This window comes from Pongo abelii, chromosome 13 (assembly GCF_028885655.2).
Source record: "Pongo abelii isolate AG06213 chromosome 13, NHGRI_mPonAbe1-v2.0_pri, whole genome shotgun sequence".
Lineage (NCBI taxonomy): Eukaryota > Metazoa > Chordata > Mammalia > Primates > Hominidae > Pongo > Pongo abelii.
In genome coordinates, this window is record NC_071998.2 from 52,912,226 (window position 1) to 52,931,400 (window position 19,175).

General features: G+C 37.6%; 1 protein-coding gene across 3 annotated transcripts in view; it reads left to right on the top strand.

Moving 5' to 3' along the window:
• The window catches only part of PLGRKT (plasminogen receptor with a C-terminal lysine), a 278,175-nt gene that overhangs the window by 12,842 nt on the left and 246,158 nt on the right, over positions 1-19,175 (top strand). Inside the window, exon 2 of one of the 3 annotated variants that reach the window (XM_063714005.1) lies at positions 16,819-16,838. The exons of the other annotated variants lie outside the window; for them this stretch is intronic. The gene's annotated coding sequence lies outside the window, so the exon portion shown is untranslated. The remainder of the gene's footprint in view (positions 1-16,818; positions 16,839-19,175) is intronic. 3 annotated transcript variants of the gene reach the window in all.

The following is a 19,175-nucleotide window of genomic DNA, read 5'->3' on the forward strand; positions in this document are numbered from 1 at the left end:
AATTTTTCCATATCCTTGCTAACACTTGTTATATTCAGGCTTTGTTTTTGAATGATAGCTGTCCTAATGGGTGTGGTTTTGGTTTGCATTTCTCTGATGATTAGTGATGTTGAGCATTTTTTCATATACTTATTGGCCATTTGTATATTACTTTTGGAGAAATGTTACTACCTTTGATATACTGTCACATCAGGAGATCTGCATAAAAGGTCAAAGCCCAAGAGGAAATCTTTAACTTTTGGGGGATATAATTTTAAATTATCTGTCAAGTTTGAATGTGGTTATTCCTTATACTTAAAAGAGTTATAAGAATCTTACAAGTATGACATCTTAGTCAGAATGGGCCTTAAACACATCCAGTCCAATCTCCTGACCCAACAAGAATATAAGTGGATTTCATAGAGTAAATTTATATATATTTCAAACATAGAAATCATTTATAAAAAACATTAAGAGTTGGTATAAAAGGAATATACCTGTGAAACTGAACAACCAATACACTTGAATGTAAGAACTTGAAAAGAGATATGGAAAAATGGCTACCGAATGTCCCCCAAAATACATTATTGTCTCTATTGTCCTTTATTTAAAAAAAATTAGAAGGACAGCTATATTTGCAGTCATCATCTCCTGAAAATATAATTATGAATTTTTTTCTGTTCTTAGCACTTTCTAATTTTTCTTTTATTATCAAAAAATAGTAAGTACTATTTTTAAAATTGTTAATTTGTTACCAAGGAGATCAGTTTTCCCAAAGTGTGGTCCAGTCATCTGGATCAGAATTGTCTAGAGAGATATTTAAAATACAGATTCCTTGGCCAAGTCCCAGGCTTTCTGAATCAGGAGTCCTTGATGGTATGGCCCAAGAATTAGCATTTTTAACAAATAACCACGATGAGTCTCATGCATATTAATAAGGTTGACATTTCATTAGGAGGAAAATAAAAGTGTCCCCTGTGTACTTTGAATATGGTCTGGAATCTCTGTACTCAACCTGTTAATTTGTAAACAAGTCAGAAAGTGCATTGGATTCCTGGGAGATAGGGCCATGATCCCTTCTCCAGCAGATCTGAATTTTCTTGATTTCCTAATGAGAGAGCTGTCTAAGGATGTAAAAATTGTGCTGTGAAAACCAGATAAGACCAAATAGTGGAAGTGACCTTGGGTCATTCAATAGCAATTATGAGCAACTTAAACCTGACCACCTGGCCCCTGCTGATCACCTTCATATTGCCCTGCTAGCCCTAAGTTACCTTTAACCGTTTTTTTACGTGTAGGTGGAAATGTTAATGTCTGTCATACCAGGTTGTTATTTTTTTAAGTGCTAGAAACCAGGCACTGGCATTAATCTGTGCCTTTAGTGGTATATTGTGGATTAGTCACAAAGAACTTTGTGTCTAATGATTGGTACTGTTACGTAAATAATAACAGTAACTAGCATTTATTCTTTCCTTATGTACTAGATACTGCTCTAAGCATTTTACATTATTTAATTTTTATTCTCTCAACAATCACATGAGATAGATATTATCCCCATTTTACAGATGAGGAAATTGGGGCTTAGAGAAGCTCAAGGCTCACAGAGCTGGGAAGTGATGGAGTCAAAACGAACCCAGAATCCCCAAGTTTATCAACTTCACTATACTATCTCTTTCCACAAACTTATTTTCTTACCAACTAAATGTATATAATAATTTATGTCAGGCTGTCTTATTAACTACAATTTTTTTAACTCCTAAGGTATTTGTTTTTACTCAATCCTTCATGCATAAAATTACTTTGCTAAAGAAATGAAGGAAATCAGTATTTTCACATTTACTTGGAGAATAATATCTTGTGTATCTTAGGCAAAAATGAAAAAAATAATTTATCTAAAGGGTCATGTGAATTCTTGAAAATAAGCAGTGCTGTAGATCTTTCTGTGGCATACATCTATGGATGTAAAAGTAAGAGAGGGAAGAAGGAATCACATCACCCAGGTATGATGTTGAAGGCTATAAATGAATCAAAGAGTTAACATTTAACAACAGGATCATATTTTAACACCATTTTCTTTCTTTCTTTCTTTCTTTTTCTTTTTTCTTTCTTTTTTGAAGGGGGTGAGGAGGGGAGGGACTGGGGATGAAGAGTAAGGGCGGGGGAAGAAGTCTCCATATTTTAACAACATTAATCCATCCACATCATTTAATATATAATACACCAAAGGCAGAATCTCCCTGTACCCTAGTCACTTTCTCAGGATGCCCATTGTAATGCGCTACAGGCTCTTATTGTCCTCCACAGTTTCCTAGGAGTTGATTGTCTTCTTACCTTATGCTGCCACTACGTGCTGCTTTCCATTAGAGGGGAATCTTCTTCTGTAGAACTTGGAAGGAAGCAAACTGTCCCAACATCTCCCCTAACTGGACACCTCTCTAACTCCAAGCAAACATATGGTTCTCAGAGGTTTTCTGAGGATTCCTATATGGTAAAGACAAAAATGTTTGCATGAATAGCAAGACTCCCTCCATATTTTTATCTTGACCAGTAAGTGAAAACATGGGTTTAAATCAGCTGTATGTGTGGATTAGAAAACAAAGTTGGCCATTGCCTATATATACTTCATCATTGAGTCCATGTTCTTCTATGATCAAGCAGATAAACAGTTTACTTGTTAGTATTTGTTAAAAAGCAGTGAGGGGTGGCCGGGTGTGGTGGCTCATGCCTGTAATCCCAGCATTTTGGGAGGCCGACGTGGGCGGATCACTTGAGGTCATGAGTTAAGACCAGCCTGGCCAACATGGTGAAACCCCGTCTCTACTAAAAATACAAAAATTAACCGGGCGTGGTAGTGCACGCCTGTAATCCCAGCTATTTGGGAGGCTGAGCCAGGATAATTGCTTGAACCCAGGAGGCAGAGGTTACAGTAAGCCGAGATCGCACCACTGTAATCCCAGCTATTTGGGAGGCTGAGCCAGGATAATTGCTTGAACCCAGGAGGCAGAGGTTACAGTAAGCCGAGATCGCACCACTGTAATCCAGCCTAGGTCACAGAGCGAGACTCCCCATCTAAAGAAAAAAAAAAAAAAGCAGTGAGGGGTTATCCAGCTCTGTAACTCAAATCTCTGGTGAAAGGGCTGTTTGACTGGAATGTGGTGAGCGTACTGGGCGTCTTCAAGACTCCCAATGGGGATTGAGTGCTTAGATACTCTAAAGATTATCTCAAAATATTCTGTTATTGCTCATACAGTTCCTTCTTGTGGTTGGAGTATTCAGAAGAAGAAATGTCTACTTACAACTTTATTTTCCTCTCTGAATCTACAGATTTTATAAAAAATAATGGGCATTTCTAAGTTTGCTCTTCATGAATGCGTTAATAACAATACCCCAAGCGAATGCTTCAAAAACCAATTTGTTTCAGATTATTATAACAACCATGTAAATTTAAGTATGATGTCTCAGGCAAAACTTGGTTAAGGCAGACATGAAGTTGAATATATAAAATTAATGACAGATATTAAAATGTGTAAATGCAATTGATTTTTTTTTTCCAGTCTCACTCTGTCGCCCAGGCTGGAGTGCAGTGGCACAATCTGCAACCTCCGCCTCCTGGGTTCAAACGATTCTTGTGCCTCAGCCTCTGGAGTAGCTGGGATTACAGGCGCCTGCTACCATGCCTGGCTAATTTTTGTATTTTTAGTAGAGATGGGTTTCACCATATTGACCAGGCTGGTCTCAAGCTCCTGGCCTCAAGTGATCTGCCTGCCTCGGCCACCCAAAGTGCTGGGATTACAGGGGTGAGCCACCATGCCTGACCTAAATGCAATAGTTAACAATTTACAATACCATTAACCTTAACAAGGCAAGATTTTGCCCATGCCCATGTTATTCCCTGAAAATTTGGGCACCACTGGATGTCCAGTTAATCAGTAAAGATGATAGAGTCACAAGTTGAGAAATGATCCTTTAAGTGTAGTAAAAGTGGTATAAAAGAACCTCATTGACCGGGCGCGGTGGCTCGTGCCTGTAATCCCAGCATTTTGGGAGGTTGAGGTGGGCGGATCACGAGGTCAGGAGTTTGAGACCAGCCTGGCCAATATGGTGAAACCCCATCTCTACTAAAAATACAAAAATTAGCCAGGCATGGTGGTGCGTGCCTGTACTCCCAGCTACTCGGGAGGCTGAGGCAGGGGAATTGCTTGAACCTGGGAGACAGAGGTTGCAGTGAGCCGAGATCGCCCCACTGTACTCCAGCCTAAGTGACAGAGGGAGACTTTGTCTAAAAAAAAAAAGAGCCTCATTCAGTTTACGTTTGCATGAAATATGATACATAGTATTACTACATTCAGGCCATATGAGTAAATTATACATCCTCCAAAATTATATATATACATTTGTCTTTCATTTACTTATGACCATTTACTCAATGTTCTATTTTTAATGCGTTAGCATTTTCTTTGTTTCATTATTCCAGTTATTAATGATTGCATTTTCTGGAATCTCTTACTTCTTATTAAACTTGGGCAAATATAGAATACATTTGAAAAGAACAGAGCAAGAGAGAACTTCTGAAAGAAATTCCGTCCAATCAAGCAATCAAAGAACCATCCAGTGTGTCAATATTCAATAATCCCCCAAATGTCCCCCATTGTCTCCTGTCTCACAATGACATTGTCAGCTTCAAGAACAGGAAACCATCATCAGAAGCTTCTTCCTAGAGACTGCAACCCCATGCTTTCCTTCCAGCATTGCCCCATCCGCTCCAACTGGGTCCTCCTTCTTCATAGGTCCACCTTTTCTTTGCTCTTTGTCTTAGTTTTGATTCCCTGAGAAGCCAGATCCTAAGGCATTAGTATGTACACAAGTAACTTACTTGGGTAGTGATCTCAGGAAATATGGGCAAGGCAAGTGAGACAAAGAGGGAAGGCAATCAATAAAAAGGGCATGTTTTCAAGTGGGTTAGTACTGTGGATAATGGACTTAATCCCTCTGGAGAATTTTGGGTACCAGTGTAAAATTCATGCCTCTGAGTTATTCTAGTAGCAAAGTTATTCCTTTGCTACCAGAGTAGCAAAGGAGCTGAAGTATTTATACCCCAACTCCTATCAAACATTAGTTAAAGGCTGCACTTAAGTCATTACATCTCCTCAAACCTATGCTCACACATGGAGCTCCAGCCACCAGAGAAGGCCATTAAGCAAGATGGTCCAGCTGCTGGCACTTGGTAAGGCTCAGGAGACATGGGCAGGGCACCAACTGTATCTGCTACACTGCTATCTGTGATCCCAATCTAGTGCACTAAGACCCATGATTAAAAGCCAGGGATTACAAAATAGGAAAGAAGATCAAAGGCTCTGGAGTCAGACTGATTGGTTTCAAAACCTGATTTCTTAACCTTTCTAAGCTTCAAAATTCCATAGAGGATTGTTATGGGGATTGAATAATGTAATCCATGTAAAAGTATCCCGTATTGTGAGTAGCACATAGTACATATTCCCAAAAATGCTGGTTAATAATATTAACACCTGATCCCCTCATGGAGACATAAAACTGAACAGGACCTACTTTCTTCTCCGGCCAGATTGCCCAGCAGGGACCCAGCAATTCCAGTTTTGCTACTGGCATAGCATTTACACTGGTGTCAGTGAGCAGAACTGACTAAAGGACTGGGCCTCAGTTCAAGTAGTCATCAAAACATGGCCAGATGAAGCCCTGAATTATCATCAGTGCAGAGTGGGTTGCTTCAAGCTGCATGGGGCTCTACGGAGCCCAGAAGAGTAGATGGATCTCCTAAGGAAGGAATAGGTTCTAGAGCAAGCCCACCTGGTGGTCCAACTTAGCCTCTTTACACTATTTTCCTACCCAGTCACTCAGACAGTCTTTAATTTTTTTTAATGTTTATGAGAAAAAGGGAGAAAAGAACTGGTACTTATCCTTCTCAATATCAAGTTCTAACACAGCAATATAACTGCCCTTTCAATAAGCAAAGTATTTTTGGAATTCCTTAGTTCAAATGAAATTATGTGGTTCACATGCTCAAGGCATTTTTTTCCAAATGTTTTTCATTCCCAGTCAGTAGAGACCAGACTTTTGGAAAAACTCGAACTTTCATTAAAGCTCAGCCATGCAGGATATAACAGCTGGGTGGGTCCACTTTGATTTTGCTTTGTTGCTAACCATTTCCACTTAACTGACAGCAAGAACAGATTTTTGGAAGAGAATGCAAAGGGCATGGAGAGGCCCGTGACACCACATAAAAACTCTAGCAAAAGAAAACTTAGAGAAGAAAATTTACTGTATTTTCCAAACAGCAGAAAACACTAATTTTTCCATTTTTAATATAGTATCTGAAATAAATATATAGCAAATTTATTTCAGTACAATATGGTATTTTTCTAAATCACTGATCATGAAGACTACAGTTTAAATACCAAATTTTAAAAAACACTTAGCCGCTAATATTTATAGACCCCTAATAAAAATATTGCCTTCCCTTGGAAAACCAAACATCATATGTTCTCACTCATAAGTGGGAGATAAGCTATGGGGATGCAAAGGTGTAAGAATGACACAATGGACTTTGGGGACTCAGAGGAAGAGTGGGAAGGGGGTGAGAGATAAAAGACTACAAATTGGGTTCAGTGTGTACTGCTCAGGAGATGGATGCACCAAAGTCTCACAAATTACCACTAAAGAACTTATTCATGTAACCAAACACCACCTGTTCCCCGAAAACCTATGGAAATCAAAAATTAAAAAATAAAAATATAGGAAAGTGCTTTGTACATATCAAAAAAATGTTGCCTTTCTTAATAAAAATAAACGGTTCTCCAAAGTGTTCACTGGAAGGAGAATCTCCACATGGGGAAGAATAGCTAGATCTTATATCCTGCTAATTTTATCTTGCCTTGGCCTGTGGGGGAGGGAGCTATTCCCCTCTTTACTATTGGTCTAAGAGCAGGCAGTGGACTGGTTTGATCCCGAGAACACTCCCTAATAAAATTCCTTCACCCCAATCTCTGTCCAGACTCTGCTTCACTGAAAACCCAATTTGTGGCAGTTACCCATGGCCAAAGTACATAGACCTTAACACTTTAACTCCCCAAGTCTAGACCCAGAAGAGTAAGAACAAGAAAAAGTCAAAGCAGCTTATTGACTGTGTGTGGAAGTGGCTTTGTTCAATTGATTGGTGGTGTTAATGATCACTCCTTTACAGGAGGAAGTTAGCCTCTCTCTTTTGAGGTTTCTACATGATAACCATATCGGAATATAACCCAATAGGTACAATATCCATAAAATTATGGGTTGTGGGGGCATTTTGTTATACACTATCTTAGAAATAGAGTCCAAATCAGTTAATAGAAAAGGGAGAGTGACAATATTATTGCATAGAAACGAAAGAAGTACTGATACATCTCACTTTGTAAAAAAAGAAACACATTTCAGAAAAAGTTAGCTATGAATCATATTTTTATATTAAATTTTATTTTAAAGTCAGTAATGAAACACACCATCTAAAGATTATTATGACATAGTTTTTGCAGAGAAAAGCTTACAAATTTACATTATTACCTTCCAATTTGTTATTTTGTGAAACTAAAAATGATAAAAATTTCTTTTCTGTTTTCTTCACAAAAAGTTTCCCACTCCTCAAAATTTATTTTTATCATTTAAAATGATAAATGATTAAAATTTTTTTATCATTTAAAAGTGGTACTCTATTTTAAATCACTGAGATGATTTAAAATAAAGTATTAAAAATCTAAAAACCACAGCAAGACACTTAACATAAAATTACATTAAACTCTAATTAGTTTCTTTTGGCCCAATATTTTTAGATAAAGAAATTACTTCAAGTTGCATATGCTATAATGTTCTTGAGATTAGCCAAACTTTTTCACAGTACTGGAACTTTGTTGTATTATTATTGCTCAAAATAAATTCATTGACAAAGAGTTATTATTATCTCCCTAACAGAATTTTATTTCTAAGGCTATGTTTTGATAATGGTTTTAACATTCATCCCGGATGAGTGGCTAAGAATCTGGAAATGAAAATTAGGAATGTACTTATCCTCTTCTGCCAAAGAGTGTTTTCTTTTTCCCCCAGATTAGTGGTCACAGAGTAACCATGGATTATGGTTACCAAATTGGTACCAAATTTGGATCTCGTATGGAGAACTCGGCCTTAGCTCGAACGCAGCAATTCATATTTAAATAAAATGAATATTTAGATGCTGTGCTCAAATTTAGGTAAGATTATATTGTAGTGATTCTGGGGGAAATCAGTCTTAAGATCACATCTATTTGGAGTGGAATGAGGAATTTCCTTTGGAGAATAATTAGTAGAACTATTATTGCAAAGCTACCTAAGCCCTCTTATGTGGTATAATCAGAGGCAATTGGCAAAATAACATGAGTCAAGAATATCCCTCGGAGAGCCTGTACCTAGATCAAAAATACTGACGTACACTCTCTTACAAAGAGTTTCAGATGCATAAGACCTTTTTTTTTTTTTTTTTTTTTTTTAAACAGGCTTCTAGGTAACAAGTCACTTCACTTCTCTGGGCCTCTTAAACTTCTCATATAAAAATAGACTAGGTGAACCTGGAGAGACATTTTCTGCCCAACGTGGAAGGTGAAAGTGAAGAAATTAGCTGTATTTCCTAACACTCAGGAGGTAGGTGCAGGGCCCATAGCTCCTCCAGCTCCTGTGGATCTTGTGCTTCAGCTTCTCTAACTCTTGGGTCAGAGGTGTGTTTAACTCCATGGTAAATGGCACCAGAGGTTTGGAGGTGGTGAGAGACCAATGCAGATTCCAGTCCATCCTCATGGATTCCAGTTTGTCCTCGCTTCCTGCTCTCTTACCTCCTAACCACTGGTCCTTTGAACTTCAGCTCCAGCACTAGACACAGAAACAACAGCCTCCCCTAGAGAGTATAACCAGCTCCCGCAATTGCATACAGTCAAGTCTCTACAGTAAAAATAAATCCGTTTTGTCAATTTATCTTTGTAGTTCTACTTCTATGAACAAATCTTGACTGATTACATTTGGGTTGTTATGTTTTTAACAAAAAGTGCTACTGTGCATATTCATGTTCATATTTTCTGGTGCACTTGTGCAAGAATTCCTTTACAATATATACCTGAGCTTACATATTGCTGGATTGTAGAATGTACAGTACTTAACTTTGTAAGATAATGCCAAATTGTATTTCAGGGTGGTTGTGCCAATTTATGTTCACACCAGCATTGTTTAAGAGTTCCCGTTGATCTGTCTTTGGGAAAAATTAATATAGTAATATTTCTTTTTAAATGTTTTTTAGAGACAGGGTCTCACTATGTTGCTCAGGTTAGAGTCAAACTCCTGGGCTCAAGTGATTCTCCTACTTCAGCCTTCTAGGTAACTGGGACTACAGACATCCACCACGGCACCCAGCCGTAATACTTAACTTTAGTTCATCAGAAGAGTGTAATATGTTTACTCATTATAATCTTAATTTACATTTATATGATCACTGTGAAGTAGAGAATCTTTTCATGTATTTTTTCTTCATTCATATTTCCTCTTTTGCAAAATGACTATTCATGCCTCCCTTTTTTGTGGCATTGCTTGTCATTTAATTATTGATAAATAGAAAGAGTTCTTCATGCATTCTGGAAACAAATCCTTTAGTGTTATATGCAGTGGTGTGTTGGAGTTGGCTTGTATAGTCTCGTCAGAGAGATTTTGTGTATCTCTTCCTAACTTCATGTTTAGCAACATCATGTTGGTGGCTTGAAATAAACTTTTCCACCTTGAAAATAATCAAACCCAACAAATCATGGCTTTTTTTCCTCTCTGCAAAGCTAGGTTTTTAAAACATGTATGGGCGTACCACTAGTTATATATAGCAAATATCTACTACTGGCTTGTCGCTTGTCTACATATTCTTGTTTGGAGTATTTTGAAAAACAGAAAGTCAAATTTGTTAATCTCTTCAGTTTTAGATAAGTTTTTTGGGTTGTTTTGTGTTTTCAGTTTCAGACAAGGCTCTTTTTTTTTTTTTTTTTTTGTATGTGTTTTCTCTACCCCAGGAAACTAAAGACATTATCCTATAGATGTTTAAAATATCAGCTTTCACATCCAAGTCTTGGATGCACCTAGAATTGACTTACGTATTATGTTGGGTAGGAATCCAATTTCATTTTTCCCCATATTCTCCCAGCACCATTTATTGACTAATTCTCCCTTTCTTGATTATATACATTACCACCTCTGTTATATATGATGTCCAAATATGTGTGGCTCTGTTTCCCAAATCTCTACTATTCCATTAACCCATTTGTGTATTGCAGCATTAATACCACTCTCTTAATTAACTTTGTAATCGAAGTCCTCAAATAGGATAAAGCATACCTCCTACCTTATTCTTCTCCAAAAGAGTCTTTGTTATATTTTTGACCTTTGTTCATCCATATGAATTTTAGAATCAGCTTCTTAGTTTCTTGGGAAAAAACAGTGTGATTTGGCATCAAATTACACTGAATCTGTAGGTCAAATTGGGAAAAACTGGTAACTTCACAATAGAAAGTCTTCGTTTTCGTTTTGAATGTCTTCTTTTATTTATTTCTATAGTAGATCTTCTTTGATGTTTATCAAATAGAGTTTTAGAATTTATTCCATATAGGTCTCCTATAACTTCATTAGATGTAATTTATACTTTTTTGTTGTTATGGTGTATTAGTCTTTTCTCATGCTGCTAATAAAGACATACCAGAGACTGGGTAATTGATAAAGAACAAGACGTTTAATGGACTCACAGTTCCACGTGGCTGGGGAGGCCTCACAATCATGGCAGAAGGCAAAGGAGGAGCAAAGTCATATCTTACATGGCAGCAGGTAAGGAAAGCTTGTGTAGAGGAATTCCCCTTTATAAAACCATCAGATCTCGTGATATTTACTCTCATAAGAACAACACAGAAAAGACCCACCCCCGTGATTCAATTACCTCCCACTGAGTCCCTCCCAAGACATGTGGAAATGATGGGAGTTACAGTTCAAGATGAGATTTGGGTGGGGACACAGCCAAACCATATCATATGGTAAACTGCTTTTTTATTTTTTAAATTTTCTGTTTGTTGCCAATGCTTAGAAATATATTTGGTTGTGTGTATTGGTCTTCTATTCAGCCATGTTGGTTAGCTCTGTTATTGTTAAATTATTATTTATTTTTGAGACAGAGTTTTGCTCTTGTTGCTCAGGCTGGAAGTGCAATGGCATGATCTTGGCTCACCGCAACCCCTGCCTCCCGGGTTCAAGCGATTCTTCTGTCTCAGCCTCCTGAGTAGCTGGAATTACAGGCGAGTGCTGCCACGCCTGGCTAATTTTGTATTTTTAGTAGAGATGGGGTTTCTCCATGTTGATCAGGTTGGTCTCGAACTCCTGACTTCAGGTGATCTGCCCTCCTCGACCTCCCAAAGTGCGGGGATTACAGGCGTGAGCCACTGCACCCGGCCAGCTCTGTTATTATTACCAAGAATTTGCCTGTAGATTTTGTGGGACTTTCTGTTTAGAGAATTATATCTTTATGAATGAAGTATATTCCAATACTCCTACCTTTTATTGCTGTTCCCAATCTTTGTACTTCATTGCTTCTTTTTCTTGTCTTAATGCACTTAGAAAATCCACTATAATGTTTAGTAGAAGTAAATAGGACTTCTAAGTCTTGTTCCTGATTTTAATAAGTCTGCTTCTCATTATCTGCTGCATCTTTTGAGATTATCATATTTTTCCCCTGTAATCTGTTAATGCGGTAAATTTTATATATATATATATATATATATATATATTTTTTTTTTTTTGAGTTGGTGTTTCGCTCTTGCTGCCTAGGCTAGAGTGCAATGGTGCGATCTCAGCTCGCTGCAAACTCTGCCTCCTGGATTCAAGCGATTCTCCTGCCTCAGCCTCCCGAGTAGCTGGGATTACAGGCGTGTGCCACCACATCTGGCTAATTTTTGTATTTTTAGCAGAGAAAGGGTTTCACCATGTTGGTCAGGCTGGTCTCAAACTCCTGACCTCAGTTGATTTACCTGCCTTGGCCTCCCAAAGTGCTGGGATTTCAGGCATGAGCCACTGTGCCTGGCCAGTGAATTATATTTTTATATTTTCTTTTCTTTATTATTATTATTATTATTATTTTGAGACAGGGTCTTGCTCTGTTGCCCAGTCTGGAGGGCACTGCCATCTTGGTTCACTGTAACCTTCACCTTCCAGGCTCAAGCGATTCCCTCACCTCAGCCTCCCAAGTAGCTGGGACTACAGGCATGTGCTACCACGCCTGGCTAATTTTTGTATTTTTTTTGGTAGAGACAGGGTTTTACCATGTTGCCCCGGTTGGTCTCTAACTCTTGGGCTCAAGTAATTCACCCACCTTGGCCTCTCAAGTCACTGGGGCTACAGGTGTGAGCCACCGCGCCTAGCCATATTTTTTATTTCCTAACGTTTAACTGCGCTAGCATTTCTGGTTAAACTCAACTTGTTTATGATTTATTATCTATTTGAAATAAACTCCTGAGCTTGTTTCATTAGTATTTAATTTGAATTTGTAGCTATGTTTATGAGTGAGATTGGTCCAAAAGGTTTCTTTATTGTCCTGTCCTTATTTGGTTTTGCTATCAAGGTCACATTAATATCATTGAGTGAATTGTGTCATAGTCCCTCTTTTTCTGTTTTATAGGACATTTTTAAAGATTGGAATGATCTCGTTCTTGAAACCTTGGTGTAACTAATTTGTAAACATATCTGAACTAAATATTTTCTTTGTGGGAAGATTTTAAAATATTGATTGCATTTCTTTGGTAGATATAAAACAATTCAGGTTCTCTGTTTTTGAGTAAGTTTTGGTAAATTATAGTTTTCTAGGAATTTGCCCATTTCACCTAAGTTTTTGAATATGTGGCCTAAATTGATTCAGAGTAGCTCATCTAAAAAAATCTTTGCCTTGTCTGTGATTAGGTCCCTTTTTATTCTAATATTGCTTATTTGTGCCTTCTTTTTTTTTCCTTGCTCAATCTCAGCAGAGATTGTTCTGTTTATAAAATAAAACTTTTAATTTTGTGGATTCTTTTTTTGTAGCTTTGTTTACTTTTTTCTGAACCTCTGTTTTCATCTCTGTTATCTACTTCCTCCTACTTTGATTGTTTTTCTATTTTTCCTCCTAATTTCTTGAGTTAAACACAAAGCTCATTAATTTTTAACCTTTCTTCTTGTCTAAAACAAGCTTTCAAATTAATAAATTGCCCTTAGAGAATGACTTTGACTGTTTTACAGAACATGGTAGGTGATATTTTCATTGTCATTCAGCTTTTAGTATTTTTACATTTCTTCCATAATTTTTTCTTTGACACATGAATTACCTACAAGTGTGTTTCCACATTTTTCAATATATAAGAACTTTTACAGATTTATCTTTTGTTATTGCCTCTAACTTAATTACTTTGCGCACAGAGAATGAGGACTGTGTTATAATTTCGTGAGACTTGCCATATGGTCTAATAAATGGACAATTTTTGTAATTGCACTATGATATTTAAGAAAAATAAGTGCATTTGCCAACTGTTAGATGCAGAATTTTTATCTGTCTATTTGATTGTGTTATTAATTGTGTTGTTCAGATCTTCCATATTTTTAATATCTTTGCTTTGGATGGTCTGTTGGTAATTGAGAGAGATATATTGAAAGTTCTCATTGGCAATTTCTCTTTGTAGTTCAGTAAATATTTGCTTTATATATTTGAAACAATTTTTCTAGGTGTAAAGCTTTGAAGTTATTATATCACTGACAATTTGAACCTTTATAAAAATCAAGTAGTGGTCCCTCTCTAATGATACCTATTTTCTTAAAGTCTATTTTGTGTGATTTTTAATATACAGTTCAGTTTTTTTGGTTACTGTTTTCCTGTTACATCTTTCAACCATTTTGTGTCTTAAGTTTTAGGTTTTTGTTTTGAAAGCATGTAGTTAGGGTTTTTTGTTTGTTTGTTCCCCAATCTGTCTTTCACTATAAAGTTTAGATTTATATTTATTATAATTATTAATATATCTAGACATTTTCTACCACCCCACTTTTAATTTTTATTTGTCCAACTTTTATTTTGCTTTCCCCCTCTTCCTTTATTGCTCTCTTCTCAGTTGATTGGGGTTGGGCTTTTGTTTGTAAGTTTGTTTCCTTTTTCCATTTTTCTCTCTTCTATTTTAGGAGTTATTGGAGTTTTTGTTATCTGAAAATTGACTATAATGACTTAGAAAAATTGCACCGAATATTCTGTATCTGAATAAAAACTCTACTGCAATGAATTTACATTCATGTGCTAGCAAAGACATTGAAATTGCATGTAAGTCCAAATGAAAAGATTTAGAGTCCATTGCAGTCATAGCTGTTCTCTAATAAGCTCACATCTTGTGCTCCCATTACTTAAATAGGCATGGATTGTCACTATTACTGTATTTTCCACATTATTAAAGTGAAAAAGCTTATTAAAGGACAGAAAATGCCCTAGAGAAAATAAGTGAACGTAAAATATTCACTGCGTGGACACCAGACATTTAGTGTTGTGCTCACTCCTTTACCAGCTCACTCTTGCCTAATATAATGCAATTATTTCTCATCAAATGAAAGCACACTGGCTTTCCCTGACCCAAAATAAGGTCCAGAGTTCCTTTATCCATCTTTATGTGATCTTCATTTCTCTTTTAGTTTAGTCACATTCACCCTTCAATAGATACCCTGTAACTGAAATCGTGGGATATAGAGTTAATTCTTTTAGCATGTAAACATGCAATGAAATATTACACAGCAGTGAAAATGGAGTACTACATGTAACAATATTGATATATCTTACAAACATAATGTTAAGTAAAAAAGATAATTTGTAGGATAATATATACAGTACAATTCCATTTACATAAGTCTGAAAGCACACCAGCGCAGAAGTGGGTCATGTAATTAATATAGCCTGTGTTCTGTTTGGCAAGCAAGGCACCTTGGTTTAGAGTTGTGTCCAACCCAAAGAAGAGGAGCTTTTTTTCTAATTTGCACAGAGGCTCTGGATGGGCTACCTATGACTCTGGGTATATGTAAAGGTATTGGTAATATTCTAATTCTTATATTTGGTGATGGGGTCATGGTTTTTATTTTGTAATGTTGTTACCTCAAACCTACTAGTTTGCTTCCCTAGAGTCAGTCGTTGTTGACAGTTGCTTGTATATCCATCCAAAGATACCCAGTGCTTTGGAAGCATAGACAAATGTATGTTTGTGCTTTTGTACAAAACACAGTAGAAGCATTCTATGACATTGTATTGGATCTTTTTTTTTTCTACTTAATGCTATGTCTTAGAATTGTTCTATGGTCACAAATACAGATATACCTCATTTCTAAAATGACTATGCAGCATTCCATCTCTATTATGTGCCATAATTTATTTAACTTGTCTTCTATTAATGAGACATTTCAGTTGTTTCCCATCTTTTGCTTTTATGAACAATGCTGCAATGAGCATTCCATTATGGGTATTTTTGCCCACACCTGTGATTATATCCATAGGATAAATTCCTAGGAGTGAAAACGCTGGGCCAAACAGAATGTATTTTGATATTTAGTGCCAGATTAAGTTTTTAAAAGCCATAACACCAATTTATTCTCTTGTTAATACAGGGAGTGCTCATTTCTCTCACAGAAATATCATACTTTGTTGTTATTGTTCATTTGATAAGTTAAAAAGATAATCAATGACTGTGTTTATTTTCTATTAAGAAAAGAAGATTGATCATAAAAGTTATTTTAAAAATCTTCAGGGGTTCAAAGGAGGTAGAAACATCTGTTTGGGAATGAGGGGCAGGGAATTTCTCAGAGGAGGTAGCTTTTAAGCAGGCCCTGTAATAATATGTAGAACTATCACAGTTGAGATGGAGGCAGGTGGCAGAGTGTTCAAGGCGGAGAGTGTGGTATGTAAGGGCACAGAGGGTGGGAAATTGTTTTACAAGTAACCTAGTTTGTCTAAAGCAGAGTGAGCACATCCTGAGTAGTGACAAGAAATGTACTAGGAATCAAAGTCTACCTAGTAGGCAGCAAGGAATCACTTAAGTAGGGGCTTCTAGCCTTGATTGCCCATTACAACTACTGGGAGGTTAAAAAATATATATTGATATTAAGTCCCTCCCCAGACAGATTATATTAGAGTCTCCAGTAGGAGCTTTCTCCCCAGGGGACATTATTTTGTAGCCAGGGCTGAGAATCACTGCATTAAGGACAAATGGACTAGGGAGTAAAAAGCTCAAAAGTGGGCTTGCAGAAGATTTAGAGTTGTAGATCACATGCTGTTTACCTCTAAATTTATTTCATAATTTGAAATATGGGAAAAAGATAATTACTTAGTTCAAAATTTAATTTAGATAAATTTCCACTATAGCTTAAAATGGTAACTATTCTAGGTCTTAGAATAATTAATTTTGGCTGGGCATGGTGGCTCACTCCTGTAATCCCAGCACCCTGGGAGGCCAAGGTGGGTGGATCACTTGAGGTCAGGAGTTTGAGACCAGCCTGCCCAACATGGTGAAACCCCGTCTCTACTAAAAATACAAAAATTAGCTGGGTGGGCGTGATGGCAGGCACCTGTAATCCCAGCTACGCGGAAGGCTGAGGCAGGAGTATCGTTTGAACCAGGGAGGTGGAGTTTGCAGTGAGCTGAGATCGTGCCACTTCAGCCTGGGCGACAGAGCGAGACTCCATCTCAAATAATAATAATAATAATAATAATAATAATAATAATAATAATAATGATGTATTTTTTTCTTTCAGGGGATACGATCATTTACCAGGTGGGTGTAATTCACATCAGTGATTTGAGGCAGAGGCCGCCTGACTGCCCCAGAATTCTCCTAGAATGAGATGGTTCTCAGAGCTTGGTGAAGCGTCGCCTTGACACTAGGGGGAGCCATGGACTGTGATTAGGTGAAAAACTGCCGCTCCAAAGAAACAGAGGTAGAATTTGAAGAGGGGAGGAGACTTGGAAAGTGTATGCTCTGGTCCCTCATTTCCGTTTTACTTTTTAATTTCTCTTTTGTGTGTGCAAACTTTTCTTCTTCTCTTCTCTTTTCTTGTCTTGTCTTTTCCTTTTTTTTTTTTTTTTTTCGGAGTTTAGCTTTTGTTGCCCGGGCTGGAGTGCAATGGCGCCATGTCGGCTCACTGCAACCTCCGCCTCCCGGGTTCACGCGATTCTTCTGCCTCAGCCTCCCGAGTAACTGGAATTACAGACGCCTGCCACCCCGCCTGGCTATTTTGTATCTTTAGTAGAGATGGGGTTTCACCATGTTTGTCTTGCACTCCTGACCTCAGATGATCAGCCCGCCTCGGCTTCCCAAAGTGCTAGGATTATAAGCTAGCATTTTGAGCAACTGGGCCCGGCCATTTTCTACTTTTCAAATAAGTTACATATTTATATAGTTCTCAGTTTACAAAGTAAAAATGCTGTACAGTCTGTGCAGTGGATATTCTCTCTGTATGCCTTCAGATCTACTCTCCACTCTGCCTTGAGCCCCAAGAGGCTCATCCCTAAGGCTGTCCAGATATCCAAGTGCAGAAGGAGAATGTGGTGAGGCTCTTTATTCCCCCAGCGTCTTCCCTGCTGGGGTATGGATGAACAGTGGCTGACTTCATCTGGGAAAGGGCTATGGCTTCTGTCCCGTAGCCCCTTTTATACCTACAGCTCTCTCTCTCTGGATTCAAGTAACCACTTACTCCCCTTCTTCATCCTTAGGACTTAGCTATGATAATGATTCCCCTCTGTAGGTTGCCCATTGGAAAGTGTCAGCATCCTTTGTTGGGTGCCTCAGCACTGTCCACAACTTTGTAAATAATTCTGTCACTCAACTCCTCGATGACGCCTTTTGAATATGCCGTATATTTCCTGCTGAGATCCTAAGTGGTACGTACATTCTCCTTCCTCACTTCTCTGTCCCACGCCAATTCAGTTCTCCTCCTGAAGCAAACAATTTTAGAACTTTCCTGTATTTATGCAATATGAGCATAAAGGAATCTATCTATTCCTTTTATCCTTTCTTACGCAAATTGTAGTATATTATATGTCCTGTTCTGCACTGTAGTTGTTTTTTATCCCACATAATAGTATATCCTAGAGATCATTCTATAGCAGTATGTAGGGGTCTTTCTTATTACCTTTTTTTTTCAGGTTTAGAGCAGAAATTTAATAGGTGAAAGAATGAGAATAGCTCTCTGCTACAGAGAGGGATCCTGGAAAGATAGGTTGCCAATTCACAGTCTGGATACAGAGGCTTTTATAAGAAACTGATAGGGGGCTGGGCATATCATTTGCATAAGGTGTGCATTTCTGGTAATTCCACCCCATCCTCCTAGTGTGGATGTGGGCTCTTAGCTTGAATTACTCCATGTTGCTTTGTTTCCCTTACTGCACATGTGTCAGGGGACAGAATTTTCCATTGCAGGTATGTCTGAACAAGTCTCCTGTATAGTCTTTCTTATCTATGCAGCTGAGGGGATGTCTTAGGGAAGCCCCCTTATCTCTTGAGCAACTTCCCTTATCTGTGCCTGCAACTTGATTTTTTCAGGCTGTTCTTTTGTTTGAAATAATTTAATCTTATTACTTTTTATGGCTGCATTATATTCCATTTTATAGGTGCACAATTTTTAGCCAGCCTCCTATCAACAGACATTTAGGTTGTTTCCAGTCGCTTACTTTTACAAATGTTGCTTTAAGGAATAAACTTGTATATAGGTTATTTCTCCTTATTTTATGTATGAGGAAAATGAAACAGAAAGAGATTAAGTTGTCTAAAGTCAGTCATTGGCAGAGTCTATGTCATTAGTAACACTACTAACACTCAGTTAGTAGAGTGAGACTTGAGTGACCTGTATAGTCTTCATTATGAGACAGGAGTGATCTGAATCTTGCTGAGGGACCCCCACAAAATTTACTGCACATTTCCACTCTTCTTAAATTTTTCACCCTTACACATTTATTTCCTAGCATCATGGTTAAAAGCATGGATTGTATAGCCACAATGCTAGGTTGTATTTTCCACTCCATTACTTATTAGCTGTTGACATTAGACAAGTCACAACCTTTCAGTGCGTCACTTTCCTCATATATAAAATAGTTCCTCATGGTGTTGCTAAGG